Source organism: Coccinella septempunctata, chromosome 6 (genome assembly GCF_907165205.1).
Source record: "Coccinella septempunctata chromosome 6, icCocSept1.1, whole genome shotgun sequence".
NCBI lineage: Eukaryota > Metazoa > Arthropoda > Insecta > Coleoptera > Coccinellidae > Coccinella > Coccinella septempunctata.
The window spans coordinates 6,227,045-6,236,672 of NC_058194.1; positions in this window are offsets into that span (position 1 = coordinate 6,227,045).

Below are 9,628 nucleotides of genomic sequence, written 5' to 3' on the forward strand. Positions count from 1 at the left end.
TGCAGTTCCGTCTTCTATTGTATCAATGCTGATTTCTTCAGTGATGTCTTTCATTACGACAATGTCCAGTACATCGGGTAGTCCATTTACTCTTGGTATGTAGGTCGGTATATCAGGGCCTCTTAGAACTGCATCAAGTTTTTCAGCATAAATCTTCAGTCTTCTCCCGTTGGTATTTTCCACCCTACTGTTCCATTCCTGCCATTTTCAGTTAAGATCACCAATTATGATGTTCGGGTGTCTTCCTTCTAGTAGCATTTTTAGATCCTCTTCCAGCATGTCCTTATCCGGTGATTTATAAGTTGAAATAATCTTCACTTCTCCTCGATTAGTATTCACAATAATCGATATTGCTTCTACTTCTTGACGATTGAATATTTGGTCAAAATGGTGATCCATATTCCTTCTTGCCAGTATAGCAACGCCACCTGTGCTGTTAGGTCTATCATTTCTGTAGATATCGTAATCGGCAAATGCTATCCGAACGTTGAGGTTAAGTCTTGTTTCTTGAAGAGCTATGACATCCGGTCTCTTCTCTCCAATCAGTTCTTCGAATTCTGGTCTGCGGTCTCTCAATCCTTTGACGTTCCAAGAGACGATTATGAGATTGTTCTTCATCGTCGTATCAGCCATTAAATATTTTTAATAATTTGCCGCATCTTCTTCTCAATCTCTTTCTCCAGATTCTGCATCATCGTGCTCAGGAAGTTTTTCGTGAACTTATCCAGTTCCTCAATGATTCCAGAAATTCCTTTCCTGGTTTCGGCTTTTTTGACGGTTTTTGCCTTTTCCGTCCTGAGGTTTCTTCACTTCCAAACAGTTTTGAGCTGGCTCCGGAGTATTTTGTGTTGGCCTCGAGCTGGTTTTGTTCGACCTTGGCGATCTCTTGGTCTTTTTAGCAATCAATTTCCATTCGCTACATCCCTTGTAGCTGGCTTGATGTCCTTGCTCTCCACAGAGAACACAAGAAGCATTTCGCTCATCGTTCTTCCTGGTGAGCGTGCACTTCTTAGTGCTGAGATTTTCCGAGCATTTCACGCACCTCCATGGAAAAGTGCAGTTACTTTGTCAGTAACTTTTGTCAGCGATATAATGTTATCACTGCCAGCGATAACATTATATCGCTGACAGCGATAACATTGTCTGGGCCTGGTCGTCCTTCTCTTAGGTTCAACAACACATTTCATGTTGTAGAGCCTTCTCACCTCGAAGATACCCTCATTTTGGGTTTTAACCAGGAATAAGGGAATCGGCCTCTTTGTTATATTTGAGGTCATTCTTATAGACCAAAATTGAAATTTGAGCGATTTCAACTTCGGTCATTATCTCCGTTCCTGTTTGTGCTAGGATGTTGAAATGACAACATTATACAGACATTTTTTTGATAGCAACCCAGTAGCGTACTATGATTTTTCCCAACAGGTATATTTGCTGAGCTATAACATAAATTGGTGGTTTTTCTTATCGAAACAGTCTTTTAAAATGACCTAGAAATAATCGCCATTTTTTTCTCGTTTTAGAAATATATTATACATCATACATGGCCCTCGTTCAGATATTATGAAAAATATAGTTTGTATGTGAATTTTGAATGATTGAATATTAAGTAGGCTGAATCATAGAATAATATGTGTCTACGCATGGTTTAATTATTTTGCATTTGCGTTTGAATACTTGAGTCAATCCTCTATAGTTTGATCTCGATTCAGAACAACTGTCAGTTATGAAAATTCTAAGTCATTATTGGCGGCCTCATGAAAATATTCGAAAATTACGAGAAATATGATATGTTGAAATGTTTTATTATATTATACATATATCATGTTATATTATCTTGGTTGTATTTTTTCATATTTACTCGAACATGGCTTTTTGAAAGAATCAAACACAGCTAACTCATCTGCTAAGTGTTTGAAATACCTAATATTCGGTTGATTACGTTCGGGGTAAAAATGGAGATATGCACTTGCTGCCCTAATATCCCCATGCGTCAAAATAAAACATTTTAACCTATCATATTTCTCGTAATTGTTTTTCCAAAATGTCGCAAATAATGACTTCTAATAAGTAATAACTGTGAGTTGTTCTAAACCATGGAGGATTGAATGAAGTTTCAAACGCAAAATAATATTATAATTAAATCATTCGTAGACACATATTATTCTGTGATCCAGCCTAGTTAATACTCAATCACACAAACTATATTTTTCATAAAATCTGAACGAATCTGAGGGCGATGTATGATGTATGATATATTTCTGAAACGGGAAAAAAATGGCGATATTTTCTACGTCATTTTAAACGACCGTTTCCATAAGAAAAAACACAACTTTATGTTACAGCTCAGCAAATATACCTGTTGGAAAAATCATAGTACGCCATTGGATTGCTATCAATAAAGTGTCTGTATAGTGTTTTCATTTCAACATCCTAGCACAAACAGGAACGGAGATAATGACCAAAGTTGAAATCGCCCAAATTTCAATTTCGGCCTATAACTCGAAAACAAAAGAAGATAGAGGAATGCAGTTGATGGCATTATTAGTTTCTCGAAAAAAGACGAATGGCACAATCATTTTCCCCTATCTCGTTGCGTAAAGAAGTTGTAGTTCAGGTATCACCAATTTTGCCCACCCTGTCAATGACGGCTCGTCCGGGTATGCAGGGTCGGCCAGGCCGACCCAAAAATAATCGAGAAATGGAAAATAATTATAATTATTTTATTCTTCAAAACTTATTCCAAATGATTAATTTCGATATTAAATTCTCGATTAATTCCCTAGTAATACGTACGACAACTTATTTCGATCAACGTGACGCCCCTGTCGCCCTGAGTTAGTTTATTTCGAAGTTCTCTTTCCTTACGATAAACACGCTACACGCTAGGTCGGCCAGCCGGCAGTAGCCTAGCGAAACGCTTCAAGTTATTGTACTATACAGCACCTACGTCGCTCGCAGTTATCACCAAGTTGAACATCGTATTACGTCGCTGCTAGATACATACACGGTCGCCAGCACGAGTTGGGCCTACCTTGCTATGGTTTGGTCGTTTAGTTGTCATATTTCTAGATTTCCTCATTGTCTATTCTAAGATATTATATTATCAAATGAATAGTTAATCATTAAATATTATGTCTATTTTAGAAAAGAGCGTATTCGCTCCTTTTAAGTTAAGAGTAGTTTAGTCAATGAAAATATAATATATCCCTTATTATAGTTAGATTTTTTTATTATTAAATGAATAGTTAATTTTTGAAAAAGGGTATTCCGACCGTATAAGAGTAGTTTAGTGATTTTTTGACCATAAAAATTCGTAATTCGTAGTGAATTTATAAGGGCACGGTGATTTCGAAGCTTCTTGAATACGCTTAGGTCGGCCGGCCGAGCCTCGGAGTGGGGATATAAGAATCGCATCCGCATCGCTGTTCCCATATTATGTTATGAATTGAATTAGGTCAGTGTCGTAGAATAAGAAAAAGGGGTGCACGTGTTTATCAGTTTTCTTCGATTCATTTCGTAAATTTCGATAATCTGAGTGGATTCTTATTTTTTTTAATTGTTGAATAATTGGAGTAGTAGCAAATCGAAAAAAACTTTGCATCCTGTCACAAGATCATGTGACAGTAGAAGGAAGAATGGTGAAATAAAGAAAGGAAAAATTAGTACATTTTCACTTAAAATCAAAATTGTAGATGTGTGAACTTAAAATTTTGATTCGTATTGACGTTGATGTTTTTTGTTGTAATAAATTTGTTATCGGTATTTACAGAGAGACCCCGAAGAAGAATAAAACTATTATTCAAAAGCTGGGCAAAAACAAAGAAGTGTAGTACATTCTTTCTCCAAAAACAAGCCTTTATATCGCATTGAAAACGAAACTTTTATACACTGTTGTATAAAAAAAATCAGACTATATCTACAGGATGGGGCATAAGTCTGGAATAAAATTAATATTTCTTCAATATTAATCAACCACTCAAAATGAAGACACTGAAACCCACCAATTGCTTTTCAATTACCTTCTTCTTCTATCAATGAGTAGTTTCCCAACCAATAACTTAACATCAAGATGCTGAAAAACATGTCAATTGATTTCTGATTGCATTTATTTTTGGAAAATAAAATTGAATATTTTTTACCATCCCTTAGCCGCAACCCTATCCAACTTATCTTTAGAAACTAAATCGACAAAATTATATCAATATTTAATTTTAGAAAAACAGAGATTATGTTGGGATTCTGCGTTTTCATTTTCAGTTATTGGTTGAAAAAATAGATATTAATTTTATTTCAGGATATTCCCCTGTATATCCTGGGTCTGGCCGACCCACACCTTATGAGCACGAGCCGTGACCCTGTACAGTCTACGATGCCTATTGTACAAGATACAGGGTACTTTATTCATTTGGTTTAATTGCATGCAGGTGAAGGCAGCATTCAATAATCGTAATTGTGAACAAGTGTACGTTTATAGTTCGTTATTATTTGTTGTCGTTTCCCAACTCGTTTTAATATTTTTATTCCAGTTATTTTCCTTTTAAGTTCACAATACCACGCACCCATACGTGTCATAATAGGTGCAATGAGTAAATAAAAGTGTATTAGAGGTGTAGAAATCCAAATGTTTCACAATTAGGTAGCCATATGTGTTGTATCTAGATAAGTCTGTTATTCGTTTGAAATTCTATTGGCAGTTGAGGTAATAATTCTTTTCACAAACCTTTTAGGGCTTTCACTCCCAATCTCTGAAACAAAATCAATTAAAAATGAAATCAACGATTTGCTCCTGCGTAAATTCTTGCACTAATTTGTCAGGAGCAAATTAACTAGAAAAAATTGTTGCCTGACAATGAACTCAAAATAAATAACGTTGAAATTATAATTCTTCGTAACGTTTCGGAGTCTATATCAGACTCCTTCATCAGACGAAAAAATCTACTTTTGAAAATCTTCTGGAATTGTCGCTTTTTGTCTGAAAAAAAGCATAAATAGTCTGAAGGAGTTAAATCGGGAGAACGTGGTGGCCAAAGATGTGGACCATTAGTTGAGAATAAAGAGGTTTCCGATACAAATTCGAATCAAAATTCGCCATCTATTTAGGAACAACCTGTAACTATTTTCTCTTGCATTTTCAGTTCCTGAAAATTTCATCTTTTTGGCGTGAAGGGAAAAGAAATAGCTGAAAATTCAAGACGAAAAACAGTTTTTTGTGAATAACTCAGAAAATATCCACTTTAGGGCAAGGGTGTGATGCATACACTCACATTATTTTTTAACGTAGATTCAATATCTGCCATAAAAAAATGGGGTTCTAATTTGAAAAAATTGATTTTTCACGATTTTGTCATCCCTAACTTTGAAAGCGATTTTTTCACCCCCTGTATCATGAATCGCGATTTCGATTTTTAAAGTGGATACATCAATCTTACATCTTGGAAAATACCAAAAATGAAAATTTTCCATCCAAAAACCTCGAAGTTATTCTTGTTTCAGCGGAGCTCTATTTTCGATTTTTTTTTCGAATTTTCCCGCTCAGAGAGAATTTTCCAACCAAAACTGAATAATGTTACATCAAAATAACTTGAAATTTTCTAAGGAATCTATTTCTGCAATAAAAAAATGGTGTTCTGATTTGAAAAACGGAAGTTGACGTCATTTCCGGAAAAACCGGAGGTGCTCATGCCTTGAAAATATTTTAGATTTCATCAGCATCGTGAAATACTTATAAGTGCTGAATTTCATGAAAATACGTTCAGCAGTTTTTCGTATAAATATGAGTGAGGTTCCTCGTGAAAGACCCTGTATATAATATAATTATTATGTATGTACTATTTCATTGAATTTTGACCCAAAATAGCTATTTATGTAACAAGTACATAAATTAGGTCTTTATGGACGAGTCCAAAAGAGACCAAAGAATATGTGTCCTTGTGTCCTTGGACTCCTTAAGGGCTGAAAATATAATATCTCGAGAGACCATAATTTGAATATTATACATCTGAATATCAGAAGCTTGAATCACAACTTCCATGAACTATTGATTTATTTAAATGATTACGGTATAGAAAATATAGATTTAATTGTTCTCTCGGAGACGTGGCATTTACATGAGACCGGTTACTTTAATATTTCAATTTTCAATGTAGGTACTATACAATAATTCTACAATCAATCAGAATGACGGCTTGGTGGTGTACATAAGGGAGACAATCGAATACGAGGAAAGCATAATTGAACTAACAGAGACTAAATTAATAAGATTGACCTTCGATGTAGAGGATATTGCTTTCGGAGTTATAGCTTCATATAGACCACCTTCTATTAATAAAAACTTGTATATATCGGAATTAGCTGATATTTTATCACAGATTAAGTTTCAAAAGCAAAGAGTGGAATGGTTCATTGGGGATATTAATATAAATTTATTGGAAAGATTCTCTTTCTTTTCAACTGCTTTGAATGATTATTTGGGTCTTCTGAGTGGATTTGGGTTCAGTTTTTATATTAATAAGCCTACAGGAGATATTGAATCGCAGAAGCCATGTATTTTGGATCATGCATTTGTGAGGATCGGTCAGGGAGACATTGGCGTTAAACCGGCGGTGATTAAATTAAATCTAACCGATCACAATATGCTTTTTCTAAGTTTTCTAGGTTTCAGCTTCAAGGAGCGAAAGGAGGAACAATATAAGTTGAACATACAAACAATAATTGACTATGAACAGTTGAATCAAACCCTTGCGGAGGAGAACTACGAGGAGATTTTCGCGGAACGGGATCCCCAGGTGGGTTATGAGCAATTTTTGTCTAAACTTAAAATGTACGTCGAGCGACATACGAGGTTAACCCTCTAATGCCCAAGTTTTTCTCTGACAACAGAAAAAGATGTAGCAAATTATTTCTGAAAATTTTTCAGTAGTATCGGTGAACACATGGCAAGTAAATTGAGAAAATCTGATGAGGTGCCAATTCAACGCATTTATGAAAATTGTGATTTTTTGTCTTTGAATCCAGTTACTGAGAATGAAATTACAAACATAATTATTCATTTAAAATCAAATTCTTCTCCCGGCCCAGATGGAATTTCGGTGAGAATTATCAAGAGCTGCCATCCTTATATTCTAAGGCCACTTGCACATATTATTAATTTATGTTTTGAAAGGGGCATGACACCAGCACATTTCAAGGAATCATTCACAATACCCATTTATAAATCAGGTTGTAAGAAAAAAGCAACTAATTATAGACCTATAACACTTATTAATAATTTCGCTAAGATATATGAACATTTCTTGAAGTCTCGTTTACTAACTTTTCTGAATAAGAATGAAGTTTTGAGCGATAATCAATTTGGCTTTCGGACAGCAGATTTATTCAATCGATTGTACCCAAAAAAGCACATCTGCAGAAAGTTCGTTTTAGAACCGCATTCGTTATTCTTGAAAAATAAAGAAATAATTTCAAATCTTTCTGAAAAAGAATAAACCATTTTCACCTTAATTGTTGAAGGAAGTAATTACCAATAATAATTATTTCGTTGTCTAATGTTGACAATTAACGGTTACCATCGTAAACACAGAATGAATTAGTCAAATAATTGATGATTTGACATAGCATGGTTAGCAGAATGATTGGTACTGTACGAAATTCAAAATTGAATATCTCGAAAACGAATGCATAAAATGAGAAAAAAATTAATACGCTGAATTCTTCCGGCGATTCCCCATTGTAGCAATTTCACTCAGAAAAATATTTTCTTTCTATTATGGACCAAGATTCTATGGCCTTCTGCCAAGAAATATTTTAAACGAAAAAACTTTGTCGTCGTTCAAAGCCTAGTCGAAGAGGTACATTTCATTATATGCGAAAGATTTTTTGAAGTTTTTTGATACCTAGCTAACTTTCAGCCGTTTGTTCTTTGTTTTTTTTTTCTTTTGTCTCTGAAATGATACCATATTGGTCTCGGTCTCTCAGTTACTTGGTTTTTTTCATGTTGCAGAATAAGTAAATTTGTTTTGCGTTAATGCGTCAATTTGCACAGATTACCTTGGGCTCTCGTAATTCGGTCACACACGAGCGCGAGCTCATGTGACGAGTTGCTGGGGTTTGAGGAAAAATAATAAAGTTAATTCTGAAATGTATACCTAATAACTGGTCTGTGTGAATTTGTATTGTAGAAAAAGGAATAAATGAATGAATGAAACAAATAAATAAATAAAGTGTTGCTACCTGAATATTGGGCAAGAAAGTAGTTGATGCAGCATCAGGAGTATTGCTGATCGAAAACTGTGCTTCCACTTCGAGGTCGACTTCCTCATGAATTTTTATAATAACGAAGAATGTATTTTTAAAATTCACTACCACACTAATGCTAAGAATAGTGATTCATAATTTTGTTTTTAGGTCGAGGTTCAATTCTTCTTCCTATAAATTCCAATAAAGTGTTGTTTGCATCTATACTTCATTCACTTTTATTTTAGCAGTCGGTTGGCCATGGAAATTTCATTTCACTCTTTATAGTACGAAAATGTGGGGTTATGAAGCTTGTCAAAACATTTTTTGGTTTTAAATCAACGCTATGTTGCCCGTTCTACGTAAAAGTTTCTGTTATTACGTATTTTATCACAATGTCGAATCTCTTCGGAAAATATGTGATGAACATAATTGAAGTTTATGCAAACTGATTGAAGGCATACCAAATCCAGTTATTTTCATGGAAAATACAAGAGATCAGTATAATATCATAATATGCACTAGCTTGTTCGTTATCTTCTTTGGCTTACATCATTTGTAGATTTCAAAAATATTAACTCGAAGATGAAATGCATATGATGCAGTAGTTGGGAATGGGTATCTCCGGAAGGAATTAACAGATAATTACAAGGATATTAAATTCTTCAACAAAAATCATCTTGCATCAATATAAGTAAAAGGAATTGAAGGAAGTTTCAAGTTGGGATGAACTTCACTTTGAACAAAAATTTCACATGAATAAACAAGTAACGGGGTAACTTGCGCGTATTTGTGGCTATAGACATTTACATTGTATAGGACAAGTCAAATGAAAAATAGAATAGGGAACTTATTCTCCGATGACATTTATCGAAAATCCTGTAGTAAACTTTTCGCATTAATTCACTCAAACATAAAATTCTCGAATGCCACCACTTTTTTGGGTCTCTCAATAGAAGGAAATTCTTTGTCATCCTCTTCATTCACAATCTTTCTGATTGTGGAAATATCCAGCTGAAATATATGTCGTTTAGATTCAGATGAAACATTATATAAATTCTCTTACATTGAATATGTTCGCTACCGTCTGACGTATTGTGGATTTAAGAAGATCAGGGTATAACTATTTGAATGAGCGGAACTGAATTCTAAATAGCACTTCCTGAAACCCTGTCTCTTTTTTCAATTACTTTCGGCATTTTCGTAATATAAATTGATATTAGTTGTGGCAACGGCGTTATGACATTGACGACATTTCATGAGTGGCAACTTAACTTCGTTCTAGTTACAAAAACTTGAGAAAATTATTTCATGGCCAACCGACTGCTTAAATAAATTTGAATGAAGTATAGCATATTTACTTGGCATAATGTGACAGTTGAGTCCAATAAAGTAG